Source organism: Mchenga conophoros, linkage group LG20 (assembly GCF_057382185.1).
Source record: "Mchenga conophoros isolate Kocher_MC1m ecotype Shallow Benthic linkage group LG20, M_conophoros_male_GT1.1, whole genome shotgun sequence".
In the NCBI taxonomy this organism is placed as follows: domain Eukaryota; kingdom Metazoa; phylum Chordata; class Actinopteri; order Cichliformes; family Cichlidae; genus Mchenga; species Mchenga conophoros.
In genome coordinates this window covers 32,255,157-32,280,692 of record NC_140545.1, presented here as the reverse complement: position 1 = coordinate 32,280,692, position 25,536 = coordinate 32,255,157, and the positions used below count along the sequence as shown (strand labels likewise).

Genomic DNA, 25,536 nt, shown 5'->3' with positions numbered 1-25,536 from the left:
CATGTTTATTTTTTTTATTTAAAATCTTATGACAATATTGTCCTGTCTTCCTCCCGTCACCCCAACCGGATGTGGCAGATCGCCATTTGTCAGGGACCAAGCAGTAAGGCATAAAGCACACAGGTGTTTAATTTAAAAAAAAAAAAAGGGGGTTTTATTGACCCCAAAATATAAAAAGATACTTAACAAAGACAAAAAACCTAAACAGGCAGCCAATAAAAGAGGTCAACTCAATAAACTAAACTCAAGATAACAATTAACCAAACCTCAAACAACCATAAGACAAACTAACCTGCTGAAATGACACACGAGGGAACTTAAATACTGGCTTAGCTAAACCAAATGTCACACAAAGGGGAAAGCATGGCTGCCATATAACCAACCACTACAAAACAATTAAAGAAACTTGAAACACCCCCCAGGCAATGAAGCATGTGGTTTCATCCAGTGAAGCTGTCAGCAGTACTACAGCTCCCCCAGCCCTTTGCCACACCTTTTGCCAACCAGGAAGGAGAAGCCAAACCCCAGGTAACTCAAGCAAAGAAAGATTGATTAATATAACATAAAACAGAACTTTAACCTTGTAGTGTTAATATGTGTGCACGCCATATAAACATTGGAAGGTGTGATGAAAAAATAAATAAATTTAATAAAGAAATAATATTGGACAATAAGTCAGATATATTTAAAGTTGACTGCAAAGCAAACTAAAGTGAAGCAACTAATGGTGAGGTGTGGCGTTTACTCTGTGTGGCTTGCCATCACACCGCCCCTCCCTGAGCCTGGTTCTGCTGGAGGCTTCTTCCCATTAAAAGGGAGTTTTTCCTTCTCACTGTCGCCAGTGCGCTTGCTCACTGGGGGGCCATGTGATTGTTGGAGTTTTTTCTGTTTCCTTTGTATTATTTTGGGTCTTGGCCTTACAATATACAGCATCATAAGGCAACTGTTGTTGTGATTTGGCGCTATTTAGATAAAAGTGAAGTGAACTAAACTCATTTATTCAAATCGTTTATATTACTTTGGAAGTAAATCTTAAATAGATTTGTTTGACATTTGGTGGGGGAGAACAGCCTTAGTTGCACTTCCTGAACTTACGGCTGTTTCAGCTCCTGCTCAAAGCAGGTGGACACTTCTTACCAGAGACAATGAATGACTCTATATAACATGATCAGCCCTGCTCATTGTTGGTGCCTCACTGGTAGATGTGTATGTGGATATATATGATTGGTTGTTTTGTAATTTTTCTACTCTAAATCTATCCTATCCTATTTTTAATAATATAATGATGAAAGCCAGCTTAGCAAAGTTGTACTAAAACATTTGACAGATTTTCGAGCGCCGTGTACCACATAAAATTGTTTCAAGGTCAGTTAAAACAACCAGAATTCCTACATAAGGCACACGGGATTATAAGCGGCACTGTCGATTTTCAGAAAAATCAAAGGATTTATTTTAAGTGTGCCGTATTTTCCACACCACTAAAGTTGCAGCATTTTTACAAACCAATTCTGGTTCATCCATTTCATTCAACGATCCGCTTTCGCCCTTCTCATTTTTGCGCCACGTACGTATGAAAACAAAGGTACTGCGCATGCGTGTTTTACCCATATTCTATCGCAATATTTAATTTTCTTATCGTTGCCCGACATTATACCGGTATTACTGTGAACGGTATGATATGGCCCAGCCCTACTGCATGGACCATGGAAGTAGGTGAAATTGTGCCAAAAACCACTTTTTTTTTTAAAGTATTCTAACTCTTTTAGCAAACCTAACCAAGCAGGTCCCAGTCATAATCTGTGATGACCCCAGTGATGTAGCCAAAGAGAAAAACAAAACATGACTTTTGAAATCCATCAATTATACTTTTTGTCTACTCCATAACAGTACTTGGAAGAATAAATTCTAAAAAAGACAAACAAAAAATACTGTTGATGACTTAGCCATCATGGGGTCAACCAGGCAAAGGGAAGCAAAACCTAACAGTAATTGAAACACCCCGCCTCCCTATGTGGATGTTGGGGCTCTTTCAACCAGGAGTGGCACAGATGCCAAAGGACAGCGTTCAGCATCTAAAGCAGCTTTAACAGAATGGCAGTATTTGACTCCCTGAATGATGAAGGGTTGGCTTTTTTGTTGGTGCCAGCTGAGTAAAAGCCCCAAACCTGCTTGATAGTACAACAGCTGCTCCTGGGGGCTACACATGAATATGTCAACAGACTCTTCCAGCCCATTTATTTGATTTATCCTCCTTTTTGCAAATACTGCTTATTTATTTGTCTGTTTGTTTGTATTTATGGAAATTAACCTATAAGGATCTTGTTTATTTGAAAACGTTTTAGCAAGTTGCTCCATGTAAAGGCTGCTTGAGTCAGTAACCCAACAGCAATGGCAATTTCATTTATTTGGCACATTTCATTATGTGTAAACTCAATGTGCTTAACACAGGTGATAAAAAACAGTGTAGCTTTAGAATGCCTTAAGGCAGTGAAAACTGGAGTAAACTGAGTAAAAGGAAACAGTATTATTAGCCTGATTATATGTAACTGCACAAGCCACCATCATGTTGTTTGAATTAACATGTACAGAAAAAAGTCCCGATCACTCTGTGACATGTGGCCTCTAGTGCTTTAAGTTTGTTTTTATAAACTGTTTACCTTTAGAGTGATGCCACTTAGTTGTCATAAAAGATAAAAGATATCTACGTCTGTCTCTCTTCCCTTGATTTTTTTTTATTTCAAAAAGAGCTTTAGGTAATAAATGCACTCATACTATCTAAAACCTAAAGCTGCATGCTCCCATAGGTCCTCATTACTGCCTGAATTTTGTATGTCTTGTTTTTTGCTGTGCAGAACTCACCAGATCCAATAATAGATGGGCCCCAAGATGTTTCAGAACATTACAGTATATTTAATTCATTTTTTTATTATGAATATCTGTTGGTACCACTGCTGGCCATGTCCCCCAGCAGCTATTTAAACGACTTAATAGCCAGGCACAGCAGCTATATTTCACATATACTTCTTTCCTGTGTACTTACAGAGGCAAGCAGTAGAGGCACAGCAGTGATTGAAGTGAAGCCCTTAGTGGTGACAGTTCCAGCCTTGATATTAATGGAAGCCCACATAATTGCGCAAGCCATTAAGGAAGTACAGATGCTATCAGGGAGTGCACACATCGTTATTTCTCAGTGTAACACCTCATTAATATTTGTTGTTTTTTTAATTTTTTTTCTCCACCTCCCTCCTACTTTGAGAGGATGAAGGGAGGACTGGATGCTGTGCGAGATAGAAAATGACAGCGAGATGAATCTTCCTGACTCCAGGCAGATGTTTCCTGTTAAGCATTCAAATTAGAGGCACACCTTGATGAGAGCTTCAACAGGACACCCAGTAGAAATATTTTGGTAGATCATAAAATAGATGTAGGCATCCTCATCGCATGACTGAAACTTCCCTGAGTATTTCAAAGGTCAGATGGCTAAGAGCGAGGTGTGATCTATTCAGAGCTGGCAGAAACAGCAGCATCCCTCTCTAACCTTTTACTACTCAGGTCATTGTTGGGTTTGTTGTCACCTCCGGTCTTTTTTACAGTCTCTGGAAACATCAAGTGTTGGACCTGAAGTGTTGAACTGGCAAACATGGCCATGCTGTAAATATTTTACTTGCAATGTGTCACTTGTTCAATTTAGCTGATCTTTAGTAATTAAAAAGATGCTCTGATGATACAGATTCTCTCATGCAGATTTGGTTATTGAACTAGAGCAATGATGCTGGAGAAGCGGTTGACCTTCGTGTATACCTGAAGGAAAATGATCTCAAGAATAAAACTAGGTCTGATTTCAATTAAGCACACTGCCACACTTCCTGTATGATTTGTGTGTATATCAGAGTTAGCTAATCACCCCACATCATTTAGGATTTAGGATATTTAACAAATAATATTTAGAACATACCTGTTCAAAATGCCAGATATACAGTAGATGAAAAGCTCTCTTTCCAAGTACTTGCTAAAATTGTACCAAATAGACAATTAGCCATGGTTGCTAATTAACCAAATACATATATTCCTGAATTAATTTAGAATAACGTTAATTGTAAATTTTTAATTCCAGAGGTCATGACAACTGATCAAACATAGAACATTAAAATAATTCCAATCTAATCCATTGACAAGGTGTCCAAATATATTTGAATATAATGTTTTCTGTTTTATATCCATGTGGGCATCGATTGATGGATTGACCTCAATCATTCATCTATTCTATTGTTCTATTTTTTGCTCTTTTCTATTTTTTCCCGTCGAGGAAAAAGCCGTTCCATTTACCAATGTTGCAGGTATCTGGATCCAAACTTCGCAGCTGCTCCAGGATGAAAATTTCCAGTTTGGCTGTTGCAGAATTTCAGGGTGGCTCTTGTTGACTTTAATCGCCACGGCTTGGTTGGTTTCTGTGTTACGACATTTGGTTACAAACCAAAGCCCCCTTCTCCAAGGAAAGCCTCTACCTCGTGGTGCTTTCCCAAAATGCTCCCTTCAAATATTTCGGGCTCATTTGAGTTGAAGGATGGGTTCACACTAAATCTGACCCTAATCAACTTAATATGAATCAATCAAAGAAAATTTTGTTTTGGAGAATTTTGAAATGATGAAACTGACAATTATGAAACATTTTGTTAGTGTATTTATTTCTTTTTTCTTTTGCATACCATGTCTAGCTTTTCTGTATATGGTCATGTTGTAGATTTGGGAGCAAACAAGAAATCGATTAAAATGTTCTGTTTTATTTTAACAATCATTAACTTCATATATTCATATTTATACAAGCAGTGCTTTTATACCTGTGTGTGTGTGTGTGTGTGCGTGCGTGCGTGCGTGCGTGTGTGCGTGTGTAGGTGTGTCATTAATAACCTTTCTGTGTGGAACTTCAGGAAGCAGTTGCTGGTAAATGTGAGGTGGACATCACATTTCTGACTTTTGGAGTACCATTGAATTCCTGTACTTTCTGCACCCCTTTGTAGTCCTATCTATGTTCCTAACACACACACACACCAACACAGATGTGCACATGCCCTCCTTTACATGCACATACTATTGCTTACCCACACACATTACTTGAGTCTTACCTGAACTGACCCCTGACCTCCTAATTGCACCTCAAAACTGTTTCTGGGTCTATTTCAGTTTAAACATGGATTAAAAAAAAAAGAAGGATTTTACGTTCCTGTTGGGGAACCATCAACATGCTGCTGTGTTGTTACCTACACTTACATAACAAGCACACAAAGAGCTTTGCTTATGTTTTAGACTCCAGCCACCACTTTTATTCTTAATTATGTACAAAATCTTTCACATTAAAATTAACACAGGTTTTAGTCTTTGTAGGATTGATTTATACAAGGCAAATTTTTCCTGTAAAAAGAGAACACATATTGTTAATATAAACAAAACCGCGGTTACCTGATTTAAGATCTAGTTTGCTCTCTTGTTTTTACATTTCTTATTACATAACAAATCCATGCTTCATTATTCTTAATTTGTGTTGTTCTTCCATGAAAATACATGAATTAATCTTATTTTCTACTTTAAAAAAATAATTTCAGTTCAAAACAATAGCTAAATGGGTGATAATTTCCATTTAAATTTAATTCAGAAGTGTCATCAAAGAAGAAGAGATATACAGATACATAAGTGTTTGTGTTTGATAGTTGCAGTTTGGCACATCAACAGTTCGTATAGGCAACAAAAGAGTTAAGCTGCTGTAGTTGGACACTGCAGAGGTAGTTACGTTTGTTGCACTTCCTATGACCCCACAGTTTCCCAAGACACATTACAAACAAAAGTAATAGTAGTAAATACTAAAGTCATAGTGAATGTAAAACTCCTTGAAACCATGAATTCAGGAAAGTAATCACAGGATTCTCAAGAGTACAGAGAGGATTACTGTCATACTTTTATAAGGCATCACCTAAAAAAAATCACATCCATAACAACCAATTAACTCATATGAAAAATAGATGAAATGAGTAAGATTTATGCAAAGATTCCCTACATGTTTCAGCAGTCGTGATGCAATAATTTATTTAAACAGAGAGCTCAAGGAGAAATGATTGAATGTATTAAACATTTAACCCATAATCTGCAAAAGATTAAAAATTACACATAATGCCCAGTATGTAAACCAAATGCTGCAAATAATTTTTCATTGATTACCGACCATGGTGGAGGATCAATATTCACCCTTTAATAACCTCAACTTGGGCATTCCCACTGCTTGTGTGGCAATCCCACATAGAAACATTACTGTAATATATAGCTTTGTTTACAGTTAGAACCCTTTGTGCCACTACAGTTATTTATCTCCACACCCTTATTACTGTTATTTGCAATGAGGTAACTACTTCAAGGCAGTTTTCCAGCTTCTAACTAGACCAACTGGGAATATGTTTGTTGAGAATGATATGACTGGGACACATCACCATCACTCCTCCCCAAATTACTGTCATGTTATAGTGCTCCAATATAATTACTGTATATGAATAATGCTGTGCAATATCGCTTTCTAAATGAAGCAGGCCTTAAATTGGCCCCTGAAGGAAGTCTAAGTTGTTGAAATTGAGAAAGTATTTGATGAACTGGTCTAAGTTTTATATTGTTTCGACTTGCAAATCCAGTTTTCCTCTGTATATACTACTTGACAACAAACCAACCTAGGCCAAGTGTGGTAATCTATTGGAAGCTGCTTGGGAACACTGTAAAATAACAAAATAGGACTTAAAGTAATCAATAATATGATGCGTATTTTTCTTTTAAGATTAAGGTTCAACATACAATGCATTAGATACAAAATAGTACATTTTTTATTCAAGTCATGTTTATGATTCACTCTCGGAGAAAATAGTTGCTTTGTATTTAATTTCGCCAGTGTCGTCACAGTACCCTTGCTTGCAGATCCCTTCCCAGACGCCTTAACGCCCACTCACATCCTGGGCTAGCTGACCTCAGGAATTCGCATGATAAGGTGGGGCCAGGTTTCACAATGAACACACCCGAAACTCTGGCTGATTGGGACCCACGCCCAGTTTCACACCTTGGCTCAGGCGATTAGAGGATCATCAGGGGGTCCTTTTGTCCCTCTGTGGGGGGAAACTCCCACTAGGTTTATATCTGGGACTCTCCACCATTTGACCTTAGAACTGAAGAAGCTTCTCGGATGAGAGGTGAAATGTCTTCAAGCAACTTAAAGAAGTCCAGACGCTTTTCTTTGCAAGCTCCTTTGACTACGATGAGCTGGATGACTGAGAACCTTCACAGACACCTTGCTTGCATCCTTTACTTATTCCTCTGAATAGCATTAAGAAAACTTGGATGTCCTCAATGATGGTGGTCTAGATTGATTTCCAGGTCAAGCGGAGAATGGAGGACAAAGAAAAAAATAGAATACGAAAAATGAGATGCACTAATAACTTGGCTGAAGCTGAAAGAAGTCAAACTAAGTTTTAGAAAAAGTTTGTGTCGTCAGGGGCCAAGCTTACATCAGATAGACCTTGTTCTGTTCCTCCTAGTTATTAACTTAATACATGAAGGTAACTTATCTTATCTCGAAATGATGTGAAAGCCTCTGCACATTATCTGTGTGGAGAAAACTGCCTTTAGCTTCTTGTGAGCACAGGCATATTATCCCCAAGGGTTGATTAGACTGACCTAGTGACTTCGGGATGATTATTGGCATAACTATTATAGCCAAAATATTTAAATTGGGCTATTTCAGAATTTGCTGCTCCCTGGGGATATCACACCACCTGTGTCTGCTCCTCAACGCCTCAATCCCTGTGGGGCAGAAACCTTCACCAAACACAGGCCAGCAAAATGCAAACAGACTAATGAGGGATTTATCTTCTTCCCTCCTTTTAACTCATACATCCCAGCTCCACTTCTGCCCTGTATTAGCATGGTTTTGTCCACACTGAGATCATAATCCATTTGTATGTCCTTGAATGTAGCACAGTAAAGTCTTTTCTGTCAACAGCCCTGAAATCACCCCAAGTGCTCAGCAATCTAATTAGAATTATTCTTCCTTTCCCTCGCAGTGCCATCCGACCAGCTTTGTGGGGGGTTGTTAAGCATGTATTACTCCCTGTGGGTGGCTTGCCACAAAGAGACAGCAACACCCCATCAGAAGAAATATTATACAGTGCCTTCATTACCCTGTGAACCAGCAACATTTCCCACAGCTAATAAGTAGTATAAGAAATACTTTTGGTTTAGCTTAAACAGTGTTTCTTTCTTTTCTGTCTTTCTATTTTTTTCCTTTTTGGTGGCATTTGGACAGATGACATGTATTTCATGTAATTAACGTGCTATATTTTTTGTCACAAACTCAAAGCAATTTGAAGTAGAAGTTCATGTTTCAAGAAAACATCAATTACAGTCTTTTTAATAGGAAACTCATGTGAGCATCCTGAGACAGGGATGAGGAATTCTCTCCACAGTCATCCTAAATATCTTTGCACTCTTTATCCACTTCCATTTCCTCTGTTTCTCTTCCCCTCCCTCTTCATTTTGTTCCCCTTTCAAATATCCATTCTTTCTAATTGGATCTGATGAGGATGGGGACTTCATTACCGGCTTGCAATGAATTATTATGTGGTGTAATTGGCCCTCCAGTCCCATAGGAGGTGCCCTGCTCCAGCTGACTCAACTGGAGGAGGCTCTTCTGGCCCAGGTGGAGGCTTTTGTACAGCTGAGGTCGAACTTTATCTCAGTAGATCAATTTGTCTTTGTGTCAGAATTTCCAACAGATTCTTACTGGAGTTGTTCGAAGATGAAATTTAATGGGTCTTCAACAGATGCTTTAGAATTGCCCATATTTATAGTTTCAGAAAACTAATGATCAAAATCTTTCTGTTCCATAGTCATGAGTTAATTAACATGTGTTAATGACTTCTGAGATGCTAATTGAGAGACAGTGTTTACACCACAATAAGCAATGCATTCAGGTGGCCGAAAAGAGCTCATGACTGATGTATGGCTGGCTAGTGGTGCATGGCCCACATGACTCTCCAAAATATATATTTAATAAATCAGAGTGACTGATAATTACCCTAAAGACACTGAAAGATTATCAGATGTTTTCCTGTTTTACTCATTGCAGCTATGGCTGTATCCTTTCTCATTTCAGCAGATTAGCAAACAATGCAAGCAATGTGGTCCTGGAGAAAAAAAAAAAACCTAATGTTGATTGTTAATTGAAAAATTAGAAAGTCAATCAGAGGCTAGAGATCTAATTAAACTGGAATGGAAATCCTGCTACAGACTCAATTGCTCTCTCCAATTTATAATCTCCTGAAGGTTCTGATTTGCCTGGTAAGTGAATGCAGCTCTCCTCTGTGTGATGCTAAAATACAATTGGCTTTTCTAGCTTAGCCATCTGACAGGCTGATTTGGATTCAATCACAGTCCCTTCTCTGGCTGTGAAAAAGATGAAAATAATAATCTAAAGTCATTATGCGGATGGGAAGTCTCTAAACAAGGACAGACCTGAGTATCTGCTTCTCCCCTGAGAAGCCCATGTGGAGTCATTTTCTAATTCAGGCCCGAAGCTTACAGGATAGAGTAAGCAGTGGAGTCTGCTCTGAGCTGGCATGCTTGAGCAATGCCTCAAATGTCTTAGTTAAGGACAGCACATTATTCGTTAAGGAACTGATGGCAAAATGAAGATGTCACACAAACTAGTCTGAGTGCACTGGGTTGCTGCTCATCAGTTATGTTGTCAGAATCTGAGGTAGCTGTGCCTGAAATCTCTTGCAACCTATGAAGACTGTTGCCTCCACTCACATCATTGTTTACCTTACAGTTAGTGTTTCTTGTGGAAAGGGACGGGCAAACCTTGTTAATTATAAATAACAAGAGCCAGATAATGTAAAGAGATTCTGAAACCCAGCAACGCTGTGTCTGTGGGGGAGTTCTTTGACAAACACGTGAAAATGAAAATTCTCTTAGCCACATGTAATCTATATTGGCTGTCTCTAATATGTTATGGGATTTCATGGGTGCTGACTGCAGCAATTTTTATTTCTGCCCAAACATTTTTCTTTCTGCCTCCCGGTGATCATTACAGAGATCCATGGAAATGACTGATTGAGGGTTGTTGAATATGTGAATTGTCAATAATCAAACCCATGCCACAAAAATATTCACCATCCGACTTTGAATTTAATTTGGCAAAAAAAAAATCCTAATTCTACAGCTGCAACAATAAAAATGTCTTTGCTAAATACCAGCATGAGCATTGCCATTTCAAATAGGGCAACTAGCTAAAAGCACTAAGAAGTACTGTCTCACAAAGCCAGTAATATGGCTGCACACTGCTTTTATGGCTACTGATCGTGATGGCGTCACCAGTGTTGGTAAGGTTACTTTTAAAATGTATTCCATTACAGATTACCCCAAAATGTATTTTGTAACGTATTCCGTTACGTAGTCTGAATACTTTGGATTACCTATTATATTATCATACTTTTTACAACTACATGAATGTTCTATTGCTGTGTGAATTATTACTTTTACTGAAGGTTACTCGCCATACCAATACCGACGAAAAAAGTGTACAGGCGAGTCTTAATAGCTTACTTCAGGCACTCTTTTTGGCTGCAGTGGTTATTATTATGTTTGCATGCTTCCATCTCCCGTTTCTGGTCGGTGACAACTTGTACTTTTCAACTATCCTTTTTTTCCCTCCCTGGCGCTCACAAACACATAACAAGTATGGCAGTCCATTCTCCCTGCAGCACGGACTACACCGCCCATGGGGCTACATTCTTTAGGGCTATGCCTGTAAAACTCTGCCTATTGCCTTCATATTAAATCATTTTTGTGAATAATTTTTTTAATATTTCTTCATGTCGTTATGCGGGTCACAAGTAGGGGTGACATAGGCCGCGAGATTGAGACACAGGCATTAGAGCCTCTTAATACGTGTTTTGTTTGGGGTGTGGAAACCAAAAATAGAGAGGGTGTAGCCGAACATATGAAACAGGAGAATACCGCCGTGTAATCCCTTTATTTCAGCAAAGTAACTGTATTCTGAATATCACCTTTTTAAACGGTAACTGTAACGGAATACAGTTACTCATATTTTGTATTTTAAACAGGTAACGGCGGTACATGTATTCCGTTACTCCCCAACACTGGACGTCACTCATATGAAAAACATGAAAATTAGCATGTGGAGATGTACTGTTTCATAATGAATAGAATTAAACAAAATAAAAATAAAAATATTCAATAAAGTTTGAGGGTATTCTGAAAAGATATCCCCAGATGAATGATATCATTTAAATGCTATCTATTTCACAAAAGGAGCATAGAGCTCCTCTCTGTGCTTTATTATGTAAAAAGCTCTCTGCAAACAAACTGAACAGTCATTTGTTCAGTTTGGAGTTGGCTCCACTAAGCCATTTATCCCCTCTCATTATCTAAGGCGTTCTCTTTCCCTGATGGGGAAGGCAAGGGCAAACGTTCACCTTCGCATCCCTACTTGATCTAGTTCTCCTAGGTTGACAGACAAAGGCTAAAGCAGGACAGACTGGATTTTCTCTGCAGCATGTCTTTATAATCCTACTTTGAAACATCCAGGATGATCTGTCTCTTTGAAAACAAGACTGCAGGTTCATAGAAAAATATATATTTAAATCACAATCTGATTTGAGTGACGTTAGTTTTCAGAACCAACCTGCAATTCAGGTTTTGATTGGTGGATTGTTAAGCTTTTTCAGCTTTTTTCTTCAAATACACTTAGACATAAATTATACTTGTGCTGTCCAGACGTACTAGTTTGTAGAAAAAACTTTTAAATTGCTATCAGCAGAAATGGCAAACATTGTGCTTCTGGTGATATTATACAGTACTCAGAGTAGTCCAAGCTACCTTGGCTGTGCCCTTGTCTGACTTGGCACATTTTTACACCAGGTGCCCTTCCTGACCTGATGCAAAAGTACTACTTTAAAAAAACCCCATCTCATATTAAGTAAAATGAGCTTTATCAAGGCATCTCTAAATTCTATTAATTTTCAAGATATACGAGCAATCTCTGTGTTCTTTCCCTGCCTATTTTTCCTTTTCTCTTCTTTGCTGGCTGCATATAGTGTCTACTTCAATTACTGTAATTTTTAAAATAATTTATTGTTTTATTTTTTTTCTATAGTACCGAGTCTTGAATGGATTTCTAAAAATTTTCTTGGCACTCCAGCCTCTTAAGTGGATTGACTTGTGGCTATTATAGAAAAAGAAATTGCTTGTGTAATAGTCCTTTAAGAAGCCATTAGGGAGTCAACAGTAATAAATTATGAACAATACTGTAATGAGCTTCCAAGATAGAAACCTCATAGAACTTATTAATGATGACTGGTCACAGACACTTAATTTGAAGCATTAACTCTCATTCATTTGTTAATATTTATCAGAATTGGGGGGTGTATAAAAAATGACTTTGAGGAGCCGAAATGTTATTAAGCTCGGAGCTGAAATTACTTTTGCTGCCTTGCAGGGCACAGGACTCTTGAGTCTTCAAATGAACTCCCTCGCTTTAGAGTTAGGAGGAGTTCAACCTTATCCACTGTCTAGTACTCTACATGTGCTAGTCTGAACCTTGGAGAGAAAATGAGACCAAAAAAGTGAAACAGAATAAAAATTTCTCCAAGTTTGTACATATTATTTTCACAGCCTTGCTGCTGGGTAGGAGGCTACACAAGCGACCTTTGAACAGCCTGAGGGATGTCAGACACCTCAGCACTCCCAGCAGAGTTCTGGTGCCTAAGAATTAAAATCATTTATAGAGCGTGGAGTAAGGACCAAGGAAGAGAAGGGTGACGGAGATAAACAGTAGGGGTCAGAGTCTTACTTCACTCTCTGGTGGCCTATCTCCCTATGTCTGATTATCCTGTGGGATCACCGGCTTGCCCCCGCTCTTTCTGATGCTTTGTCCAGCAGCTGTGTGTGACAAGGCCTAGAGAGAAGGGCGGGGCAAAGTCACTCCCATCTGGTACAGTCGGATCAGCTTGGTCTGAGATGCGGGTGTGGGGGTCATGTGTCCCTCTGCATCAGTGACAAGACTGTTCTGCTAGTGATGACACTCTATCCACTGGGGAAGAATGTTTTCTTCGCTTGAAAGAAATAGGACAATTGCGTTACTTTTTTGTGAGTATTTTTTTTAACACAATAAAGAAATTCCTTATCAGGTTAAATACAGGGAGTGCAAAATTATTAGGCAAGTTGTATTTTTGAGGAATAATTTTATTATTGAACAACAACCATGTTCTCAATGAACCCAAAAAACTCATTAATATCAAAGCTGAATGTTTTTGGAAGTAGTTCTTAGTTTGTTTTTAGTTTTAGCTATTTTAGGGGGATATCTGTGTGTGCAGGTAACTATTACTGTGCATAATTATTAGGCAACTTAACAAAAAACAAATATATACCCATTTCAATTACTTATTTTTACCAGTGAAACCAATATAACATCTCCACATTCACAAATATACATTTCTGACATTCAAAAACAAAACAAAAACAAATCAGCGACCAATATAGCCACCTTTCTTTGCAAGGACACTCAAAAGCCTGCCATCCATGGATTCTGTCAGTGTTTTGATCTGTTCACCATCAACATTGCATGCAGCAGCAACCACAGCCTCCCAGTTTCATGGGCTGGGTCTGTGACCCAGTGTTTGAGTTCTTATATGTATCTTTTGTATTCATTTGTGCCCTAGTTTAGCTCACCTAGTTAATTTCTAGATTGCTGTTTAGTCTTGTTCCTTAGTTGTTTATGTCATCTCCCCCTGTACTAAATCTCCCTGGTTCATGCGTCATGTCTGCGTGGTTATGTTTAGTTCATGTCATGTCTAATCTCCATGTTTCCTGTTTTACTTTGAAAGTCTGTATTCAATGTCAGTGTATTTAGTTTCACTTCTCCTGTCCTGTCGTTAGGTTCATGTGTGTCAGCTGTGCTCCCATGTGTGGCCACTTCCCCTGATCATCCCTCATGTGTATTTAGTCTCTGTGTTTCATGTAGTCTGTGTTGCGTCGTCTGTGTTCCCACCCTCCATGTTGTCACAGCCAGTCTTAGTATTCATAGTTATGGTTTCCTGTGTCTTCATAGTTTTTCCTAGTTTTACTTTCCCAGTTTAGTCATAGTTTAGTTTGTCACTGCGTTTCTGCCTTGTCTGCACTCCCTGTCACCAGCCACAATAAAGGCTCACTTTCAGTTAAGTTTACTCCAGTCTACTCTCGTGTGTTCGCACCTGGGTCCACCACACACACCACCGCACGGTCTGCCTCCGCAGATCATGACACCCAGACACTGTTCAGAGAGGTGTACTGTTTTCCCTCCTTGTAAAGCTCACATTTGATGATGGACCACAGGTTCTCAATGGGGTTCAGATCAGGTGAACAAGGTGGCCATGTCATTAGTTTTTCTTCTTTTATACCCTTTCTTGCCAGCCACGCTGTGGAGTACTTGGACGCGTGTGATGGAGCATTGTCCTGCATGAAAATCATGTTTTTCTTGAAGGATGCAGACTTCTTCCTGTACCACTGCTTGAAGAAGGTGTCTTCCAGAAACTGGCAGTAGGACTGGGAGTTGAGCTTGACTCCATCCTCAACCCGAAAAGGCCCCACAAGCTCATCTTTGATGATACCAGCCCAAACCAGTACTCCACCTCCACCTTGCTGGCGTCTGAGTCGGACTGGAGCTCTCTGCCCTTTACCAATCCAGCCACGGGCCCATCCATCTGGCCCATCAAGACTCACTCTCATTTCATCAGTCCATAAAACCTTAGAAAAATCAGTCTTGAGATATTTCTTGGCCCAGTCTTGACGTTTCAGCTTGTGTGTCTTGTTCAGTGGTGGTCGTCTTTCAGCCTTTCTTACCTTGGCCATGTCTCTGAGTATTGCACACCTTGTGCTTTTGGGCACTCCAGTGATGTTGCAGCTCTGAAATATGGCCAAACTGGTGGCAAGTGGCATCTTGGCAGCTGCACGCTTGACTTTTCTCAGTTCATGGGCAGTTATTTTGCGCCTTGGTTTTTCCACACGCTTCTTGCGACCCTGTTGACTATTTTGAATGAAACGCTTGATTGGTCGATGATCACGCTTCAGAAGCTTTGCAATTTTGAGACTGCTGCATCCCTCTGCAAGATATCTCACTATTTTTGACTTTTCTGAGCCTGTCAAGTCCTTCTTTTGACCCATTTTGCCAAAGGAAAGGAAGTTGCCTAATAATTATGCACACCTGATATAGGGTGTTGATGTCATTAGACCACACCCCTTCTCATTACAGAGATGCACATCACCTATAATATGCTTAATTGGTAGTAGGCTTTCGAGCCTATACAGCTTGGAGTAAGACAACATGCATGAAGAGGATGATGTGGACAAAATACTCATTTGCCTAATAATTCCGCACTCCCTGTAGTTACATTTTCCACTAACTTTAGGGACTTCAATTCTGAATTTTATCACTGAGTCTGGAAGAAAAAGTTCTAGGTTTTCTACTCTCATGGATCCCAGCACAGCAACTCTTTAATAACTTTAAAATGCATTTGAGCCCCCTGCCTTTTAAAGTACTAAACATTAAGGTTCCCTGCACTGGTATGAATTGTTCTCATTGCGATCTAAATTATACAGCTTGTTTATTGTCCTAATCACAAGACATTTCTGGTCAATGTTTCTGAAAAACAGTGGGAGTACTTTTAGATAAAGCTAATGATCTATCTTAATGTGTTATCTTTCATCTTTTAAGCATTTGCACAACCACAAACATTATTCCACTTTTGGGGATAAATGATTGGATGCTTGTTTTTCATTTCTTTCCTTTCTAGATCCATTACAAATACGTTTTATTCATCATCCCTCACTAAATAGTAGTGAATGGTGGAACTCTAAGAGGGGGTTAGTAGTTTGAAGAGATATCGATGTGGCGATATTCACTGCTCTTTGTTGATTTAGCCACTCAAATTCAGCAGGATACAAGCAGATATTACATGAGGTCTGTGGCTGATTTCCAACTCCTAGACACTAAAGAAAGAATTAAAAGTAGAATTCAATGGAAGAAACTTGGCATCAACCCCTAAAATATAAGTTGATGCTTGCCATCCTTGATGTAATGAACCATAGATGTGATCAGTCCAGCATGGTATATCACTATAAACTTTAAACCGTCGCAACACTGCAAAGTAATCCTTTACATAGCACAAAGTTAGTATACTCCAGTTTATTCCACAAAAACATAATTCAGCAAAACATCTTGTATAAATCCCAAGAAGTATATTCTGTTCATTTGGATGCAGCATTTTCAATGCAAGTTTTTTTCAGTGAACTTTTTCATCCAATGACGTCTTTAGTCTCAGCTGACTGCAGGTTTCCCCAGTTTTATAAACGGCACAGTTGAATAATGAATGAAACAAGTATCACTGACTAACAATAGGCTGTGAGCTCAATTTCATGAGTGAACAGTGTAAGCTTTTTGGAATTTCCTTACCTGGACTGCTGTGCATGCATTAAGACATAGATAGTATAGATGTGTATGTGTACTGCATGTACAGTTTAAATTTCCAGTCTACAAAATTCCATTTGCTGAGCAGTCCTTACATGTAAAAATAACATCCCATCTACCTCTGCTGTCATCTCATTCTTACATTTTTTAAAATTTATTTATCAGGGTCACACATTAATGCTATTTTCATTCCCAGGAAAAACCAGCGACTGTATATTCATCTCACAGACACATTTTGTAACAAAATACACTGGAATAGTTTGTGTGATATTTGCTGAGCTGTTTGAAAAGGTGGTTATACTTCCTCTTCTGTAACTAGCTAAGATGTTGAAGTACCACAACCACCACTTTATGTCTACACCATGAATGTATGACATGGATGAGAAGAAAAAAAGGATGTGTCGAGGCTGTAAGTGCCTGTGAGATCTCATTATTTATGCTGTCACTGGAAGCAACACCACGCTGGAGGACATGAAACATTAACACATTCAGTAGTAATATGCACCAGTCTCCCTATAAGATTTAGTTGCTCATTAACTAAAGGTTGTAGAATTTACTGTATTTATTGAAAATCAATCTTTTTGTGTGTGTGTTCATAATGACTACAAATAAGAAAACTTTATAGATGTTCCAGTACTCTTTTATGGCACTTTCTTGTCTATTTTCAAAGTTATTTAGAGTCTCATGATTGTGTAGGTAGAAACCACACAGGTCAGTGCTCCTTGCTTCTTTCTGGACTTCAAACAGTCCTGATAAAGCTTTGATGTATGTTTATGGTCACTGGTGTATAGGATGAGATTGAGCTAGATGATCTGGTATGGCAAACCCTAAAAAGAGGAGCGGAGAGAAGAAGTACATTTCCAACAAACTTAAAGCAGCTGAAAAGAGTGGCAGCTCTCTTTGGTTACTGGTTGATCATGTGCAAGTGGAGAATCGTCAAAATACTTCCACATTACATCAGCTTTCTTTAAACTAATGGGATTAGTGTGGCTATTATAATTATCGGTGGGATTTGTAATTATTATATGACAGCTCTCTGAGGATTAATTTGGGGGGATGAGAAATTAGACTGCAGTGAGAGAACCACGTTTTCTCAAAGGCAGAAATTAGATGCACTGATATTCACTGAGATTCACTGTTTCTATTTGCCCTTCCCCTCTGGTTTGCTTTACCTCCATGCCTAATCCCCTTTCCTTTGGTGATGAGCCAGTCAGTAATTGCTTGATGAGGAGTAAGAGTACATGAGCTACAATTCCACCTTGTTTTCAGAGGGCTCGCAGTGTGAAGGGCAGAGAGAGAACCTATAAGGTAAGTTAAATTACAAATTATTCCCTGTGCTTGTTAGCTGGATGGTCAGTGGACCATGCCAGCTGTCCTGCCCTCTGCCCCCAAACTGCCTCAGCTGTTAATCACAATGTCACAGTGACTGATTACTTGGCAGCACTTCAGTCATTCTAAAGCGGGATGGATATATGGAATAATGACCCCTTTAATACAATCTTTATTAGCCACGTGTATAAAATTGCTTCATAAGTGCCACAAAACAGATAATTATAGTCAATTCAGATTAAAAACAATTCGAAACAATATACTCAAAACCATGTTTTTCTCCATAATACTGAGAGATTCTCTAAGTCTTTATTTCTCTGAATAAAAGGAAGTAACTAGATAAGTAGATGATGACTGGGGTTTCTCAATGCCATCTCAAATTGATGTCTAACTTCTCTGCATGGCCATTCCAGTAAATCAAAATGAATAACAGTGATGAAAGTGAACAAATGAAATCAAATAAAACAGGGTCACACATCACTGGAAGGGCAACAAATGGGTACTGAATTGGAAGTAATTTTTCCCCCCTGTGTCTCAACAAAAATGGGAAAAAAAGCCATCGGCTCTGGTCAAAAAGCAAGTTGTCATTTTGCCTAAAGCACCGCTAACCGCATCAACAAAAATATAGGTCTGTGTGGAACTTTGCATGACAGAGGAGGGTCACTCATTTTAATGTAAAAAGACAGTTCTTTTGTGAAAAAGCGCTGAGCGATCCAGAACTCGGGCGAGGTAAAAGCGGTTTGAAAGACCTGACCTTTGTTCGATTTGATTTCTTTTCTGTTCTGCAGTGTCAAAGGTATTGTAGAAGTTAGAAAACTCAGTAGTTCCCACATTAATCTGCTGAAAGTGGAGGGACGTGTAAAAGTTGCTAAATTTAATCCAACAAATACCACGTAAGTAGAATTCCATTTATTAAAATGATGTAATAAAAGTGATAGTATAATGGGTTCCATGTGTCAAGACTCCTGATTCCCTGAAATAAATTATATAGAGAGACAGGAAACCATCCATCCATCAATATGATCCTGATAATGTAAAAAACACAGGAATACTAATTATGATGAATATAAAATACTCACTAGATTTAAATAAAAGCTCCTTTTTTTGAGAACACTTTCAAACAAGCATGAGGCCAGTCCAGGGTTTCCACCGATGAACCTAACTACTTGTGACAGTTGTGAAAGAGCAGCATTTTAAAATGGAACAAAATCATAGAAACTGAATCCAGGGAGACAGCCAAAGTCCGTGACAGGGTTGTCCCTTACTTGCTGGTGACGTTGCAGCCTTCCACCTACTCATCAGAATTTTAAATGGCTCTTTACTTTCTACATTTTATATTTTTTCACTATGATTTGTATCTATTTTTTTGTATTGTTTCTTAAATGTTGATATGAGAGTGTAAAATCATCATCTCATTGATGTAAGCTAAATCCCATCAGAGTTTATTTAACACTTATGACAGTTTTGCGCAGCTGCCCCAGAAACACATCTGCTGCAAGCAGACAAACAAACCCAGAGTCAACTGAATACACACAATATCTAAACAAACAAAAAAACACTCCCACAATTATCATGAACAATATAAATGCATAATTGCATTGTTCAAAAATGCATATTCATACAATAAATGAAAAAAAAAATACAGCTATTTTCACAAAAGTAGAAACATGCGGTCCTTGCTTACATTTTTTCCCCTCCATCTACCTCACCGGCTGCTGCCCTAGAGAGCACTGCGATGTACAGTTCATTTGCCCTGGCAAGCCTCTTTCTCTAGGGGGGTATGAAACATGCTGGAGCCCATTAAGAGTCAGTGGCCACCATGTTTAGTATTGAGGATGTGGCCTCGCCTCTTTTCTAATGATGTAAATACTCACTGACAGCATCCCCGCATGTAGCTTGCATGATGAATCACATGGAGCGGGTAAACAGTAAGTATTACCTGTCTCACTGTTGATGTACAATTATGTGTGTGGGCGCCTGCAGACATGACAGACTGGGGAGGTAACAGCTCATATTTTTCAAACATGAAGATAACACAGGTAATACAGTGAGGCCAGATGTATTATTTTTCTGAGAACTTCAGGAACTTTTTCTTTTACTCTTCTCTGAGTACTGAAATGAAATTAGGCATGTGCTTATGTTGTTGTTGTTTTTAATCTTTCCTCTCTAGTCATGGTAATTTCTGCACAGTTTCCATTGTATGCTTAAGAGTTCTTTAGTTTTATTTTTACTGTCTTTTAGCCCTGACTAGTTGAATCATTGAGAGAAACATGAGTAAAGGCTCTAACTGAAGCCCATGCCCCTGTGGGGAGCCCAAATCCTCTGCATATTCAGACTCAGTTTCTCTCACCTCCCCCTCTACCCCTGCAGGCCTGGCACATGTGTGACATATAATTGATTCATTAATAATGTGAACAGATGTTTCTGGTCCAGTCTGGCATCATTCCGGCTCTCCAGCATAGTATTTTACTGTCACAGCCTGCCTATCTGCATCCCATTAAATGCTCATTGACACAGAAAGGAAGAAGGTTATTTATTTTTGATCCTCAAGAGAGTGGAAGGAAAGAAATTACACATACACATAGGTTAGATAAATTGTACTATTTATGCATGAGCATGTCAGTGAGATGAGTGCTCCACCAGTACTCTCTGAAAGGGTCAATTTAACTGTGAACTTGGAGACATAACTGGAGATTTTGAACCTCCAGTGCCAAATTATTAATCAAGCGTTCATTTCTTTATATGCCTTTATATATATATTCAAACTCTGCTTCTGTGAATTGAACAAATTTTACATAACACCCATTTACACTACATTGTGTTTGCACAATGAAAACGGTCATTTGATTGGCTAGACTGTGATAATAAAAGGCACTTATTGGGATTCTTATCATGTTACAAATTGCACACGAGAGTTCTTCTGTTATAAGCATATGAGGGTGTTTGTTTTTGTTTGGCCATTTATGTGGTCACTTCACACAAATGAAAGTCCATCATAGCCTCATGCTGTTGAGACCCATTGCCCTTTCACACCCGGTCAGCTTCCAGCCCTCTCACTGGTACAATAAGAGATGACAAATAATCAGGAGGGACTGAAATTGAGTGAAAATATAACTGTGGGATGTGCAGCAGGAAGAAGAGCAAAATGTCATCTTCATCCATAGCAGCAACATACTACACTAAACCTTATCATCAGGTAATTGTACATGCAGAGAATATCACTTTTCACTACTCTGAAAGGATAATAAGTATTGTAGCCAAGATGTGGGGGCTTTTGTTCTAATGAGATGGAAAGAGAGGCTTTAGAGCTCATAGTGATGGACTAATTAATCAGTCTATGTGGCAGTTTCCCACAGCTATCCATTAGGGTTTCATTCAACAAGTCACTGGAGCTTCAATCTTAGTTCCATTGTTGAAAATAGGTCCATAATAATAACATGATTGCGGATTGATCACTAGAAGGTTTTGGAGGGAAATGCATGTGGTGAGGAATAATGATGCCCCGTGCAGATAGCCCTCAACAAAAGCATTTTCTACAAATTCAAGATCCAGAATCGTTTTTGAAATTGTACAAAATCAATTATGTTTTTCCATCAATGTGAAACAGCAAAATGACAGCCACAGTTACTTATTTTGTCTCATTTTTTTGTTAGAAGTAGAAACTACCGCAGGTAGCTATCTGGGCCTTCATCATTAAGTATGAACTCTTGTTATCCAATAGCCTATTTGGCTTGGGAGCTGTCTGTTATAAATAAACAAGATACAAGCCATTTAGTCCCGTCTCGATATCAGAGTCCAAAGACCTGGTTTCGATGACTGAATTTGTTCAAAATGCAGCAGTCTTCAAATCACCCCGGTACAACCTGAGAGGGATGTCCTAACATGTACATAAATGTAAAATAGATAGTTGAATACTTACTGTTTAAATATATCCAACAAGCTTTCAATTAATCCCTGTCTCATGGCAATGATTTTTCAGATTAGGTGGAATGCAGTCAGTAGCTTGATTATGTTAAGAGGCAACTGTTTTTTCCAGTTCAAGTAAAGCACCATATTTGTGAACTACAATAGTCTGCAGGAGGAGTTCAATCTGTTGTTCAAGCTCATTGTAACCCCTATAGACATGGTTACTAGTATTTTCTTGTTTTTACCTGGTAATATTATTTCCGACACCCCTTGAACACACTTTGATTTTCTGTAGTTCAGTGAATGCAACAAAAGCACGTTGCTGCATTAAGCTAGGCAAAACGGAGCAAGACACCGAGAGCAATTAACAAGCTACACAGTGAGTCTTTTGGTATAAAATAAGTGTTATAAAGTATTTTCAACAGTCTCTAACTTAAAGTTATGTACTTTTCAGAGGCCTTTATGTGTTTTACTCTCGACCAAAACCAGGCAGAGCGTGTATTTGTTTCTTGGGAATTCCGGTGAGTTACTAGAGATGATAAGTTAGCAGGAAAACTTATGCTAATTGTACATGTGGTAAACACTGCAACAGTGCGAATTCTGTATTGTCTAAAAAAAGCTAAAACCAGTCGGAGTACTTGAATCGTGTGTGAAATGGAATGTCGTATTTTTATTGTCTATTTGATTGGGCATCTTCACAAATGCGCAAAACTAATGCAGGATGCACTTTTCTTTTAGCCATAAATGTTGTCCAGTGCCTTTCCTGCACTTTGTAATTTCAGTTATAGGTTAATACATGTAAATAAGTTATTTAAAACTAGTTACGTTACAAACATTTCATGATGTGATTACATATGCCTTAAAAAGGGGTATATAAATACAATTGATTGTAATGCTGTAAAGCAATACAAATGGAATTCATAGAGACAGAACAATGTTAAAACAACAGTGTACTTGATTTTGAAAACTTTATGAGATCTCATTTTATTTAGAAAAACTGTTAAGAACTATTTTGTTTATTGCTCTGTACTGTATGTGCAGACTGGTTTTTTGTGATCCTGGATCTGAAGTGGTTCTGGATATGGATGGCGAGCCAGACCCTGTGAAAACTCTTGGCGAATCCAAAAGCAGTGTGGCCAGCTGTTCTGGATGCAGGAGTAGAGTTACAGTCTGAATTACTTCGAATCGCAGGATTTCAGATAAGCAAGAACAAAAACTGCTTACTTGATACGGATTGTTTCTCTGGGAAACAGTTGAACTCCCAATATCCTGCTCATCAGGAGTCAGGTCTAAAGAGACTACTTATTTTATTTTATTTTGTTGTTATTTTCAAAAGAGCGCTCTTCTCTGTTGATTTTCTGTTAATTTTCTATGCTGTTTACATTGGGTTATTGCACCACTGTAACATTGTAATAAATCTGCCGGCTGTTCAACACTCAATTCTCTCAAATTTATTTTACTCCTCTCGAATCTAGTCTATAAGTTTAATCCTACTATACTAAGCAGGTGTTACATCATTCTACAGAATAGGTCAGTGAATGTCATGTTGATTGCATTTTAGGGCAATAATAGAGGAACAAGCTTGCATTTTCACTACTAGTGGCACATCACAAGTGTGGCATAACATGTGACCTTGCTGTTATTGCTGTCCAGCTGACAAAAAGAAATTTTGACCAACCAATTAGGTATATAGTGAAGGATATAAAAAAAAAACAACAACAGCAATAGAATAATATTAAACACAAAGTGAACCCGTCTTCCTTCATTAAATAGGTTCTTTTAGATGTTAAGGAGGAATTGACTTAACCAGGCTGGCGGAGAATGAAGACAACCGGACACCTGCAGCAGATGGGGGAATCAGTGAACTTTTATTGAGACAGAGACAACCTCTCAAAAACAGCTCACATCAAGAGATTCCTAATATTTGCTGTGAGGATGGGTATATATTCTCTAAAACTTACAGGAGGGGGTTGTGAGGAAAGTGCTGCATTAGCAGAAAAACAACTCCATAAAAGGAAAGCGGCCTTGAGTGTTCTAGTCTCTTCGCTTGCAGATATCTTTCGCCTGCAGGATGAGGCGATCGCTTCTTATCGCTCTCAAGGCCAAAGTCGTGAGCACACAGTTGCACAGTAACTTTAAAGCTGTGAGCACATTTTTATTACACAGTTGCACAGTAACTTTAAAGCTGAACAATATTTAAAGCTGAATAATGTTTGATCAGATTATATTTTCTTCAAATCCCCCTTTTGACCCATCTTAAATGGGTCAACACACAAAAATAAGTAACATTCAAAGGAACACAGAGACGTGTCGAAGCCTGGCTCGAAAAACTCCTCGGGTCTTATCATTTGTCTTTATCTGTCATTGCAGATGAGGAGAAAAGAGTCCAGGCACCACCCTGCCCAGGGGTCGGCTGCAAGCAGTCTCGGTTCCCGATGAAAGCAGTAACAGCTGTCCTGCACACACGGATACAACGAGTTAGTGCAACCAGGGTAGTGACACAAAATTAACAGTTCCTGTAACTCAACAACCAAAAAACATAAGTAATGATAAAAATGTGGAGAGTACAGAGTATACTATAATAATGAGAGATATAAACGTGAAAATGTGAAAGAATAAATCAACCGTGAAATAAACTCAGAACGGTAACTGCTAAGGACATTCAAAAGTGAATATGGTAAAACGTGAGGAAGGGGTGTGGAATAAAACAATTCATATCCAGTGGTGGGAGTACACATTCGCTCAGGCTTAAGTCCGGAGACCCTGAGAACATCGCTTAACCCTCACAACCCGACCAGACACAGTTCAACCAGATATATCCTTCAAGAGGAAGTGGGTGAGGGAAACAATTAATAACAAGCCTAATACAAAACACCACAGAGAAACAACCATTCTAGAAGAATTTAAACAAGAGAAAGACGATAATGTTCGTCACCCTCACGATCAGAGTTTTCATCATCCGTTGGCGAGGAGGTGGGAAATTGACTAGCCAATAAAGGCATCTGCCGGGCGAGATCCTTATCCTCAGGAGTGAAAGCTGTAACAATCAGTCTCTGGAAGAGGGATCGAATGCATGGAATACAACAGCAACCGCAGGTGACTAGGATAGCAACAAAAACTGAGATGGAAACTAGGATGGAAGCTACAAGGGCCTTATATTTGCCAAACATGTTAAGCCAAGAGTCCCACATGGCAGTATCAACGCCCGAGTGTTCCTTCATTTTAACAGTAAGAGCTGTGAGACCAGTAATAGCTTTAGTGAGGGAACCATCAGGAGCTGTGTTATTGGGGATATAGGTACAGCACTCCTGGCCAAAAAGGCTGCAGACTCCGCCTTGTTCTGCGAGAAGAAAATCCGTTGCGACCCTGTTTTGGAAAGCCATTAGGGAAGTGGCAGATAACTGTGCATGCACAGCTTCAAAACCATCTCGAGTGTAATTAGCCAACAGTTGCACATTAAAGTGAATGTAGTTAATTCTGTCTACATTCGCATTTATTTCAACCATCCAAAGTATCGAGGCCCATCCTGCTTTAACCTGGTCTCGCAGTTTATATTCATCGGGGACCCCACGGGGTATACCTACAGCATCAATATAGGTTGGATTATGAGCTGAACCTGGGATTAGAGAACGTTTAGAGCGGCGTTCAGAGGAGGATGGGAGGCCAACTTCGTGTACTTCTATAGAGAGATCCACTGGAGTGACTAAAACAGGTAAAATAAGAGTTATGAGAGCGCAAAGACCTGACGCATC

General features: G+C 38.9%; 1 long non-coding RNA gene across 1 annotated transcript in view; it reads left to right on the top strand.

The window, feature by feature from the left end:
* Positions 1–475: 475 nt before the first annotated feature.
* Positions 476–25,536, top strand: part of LOC146551181 (uncharacterized) — a 71,685-nt gene continuing 46,624 nt past the window's right edge. Inside the window, exon 1 of the long non-coding RNA XR_014890101.1 lies at positions 476–528. This is a non-coding gene — a long non-coding RNA (uncharacterized LOC146551181). The remainder of the gene's footprint in view (positions 529–25,536) is intronic.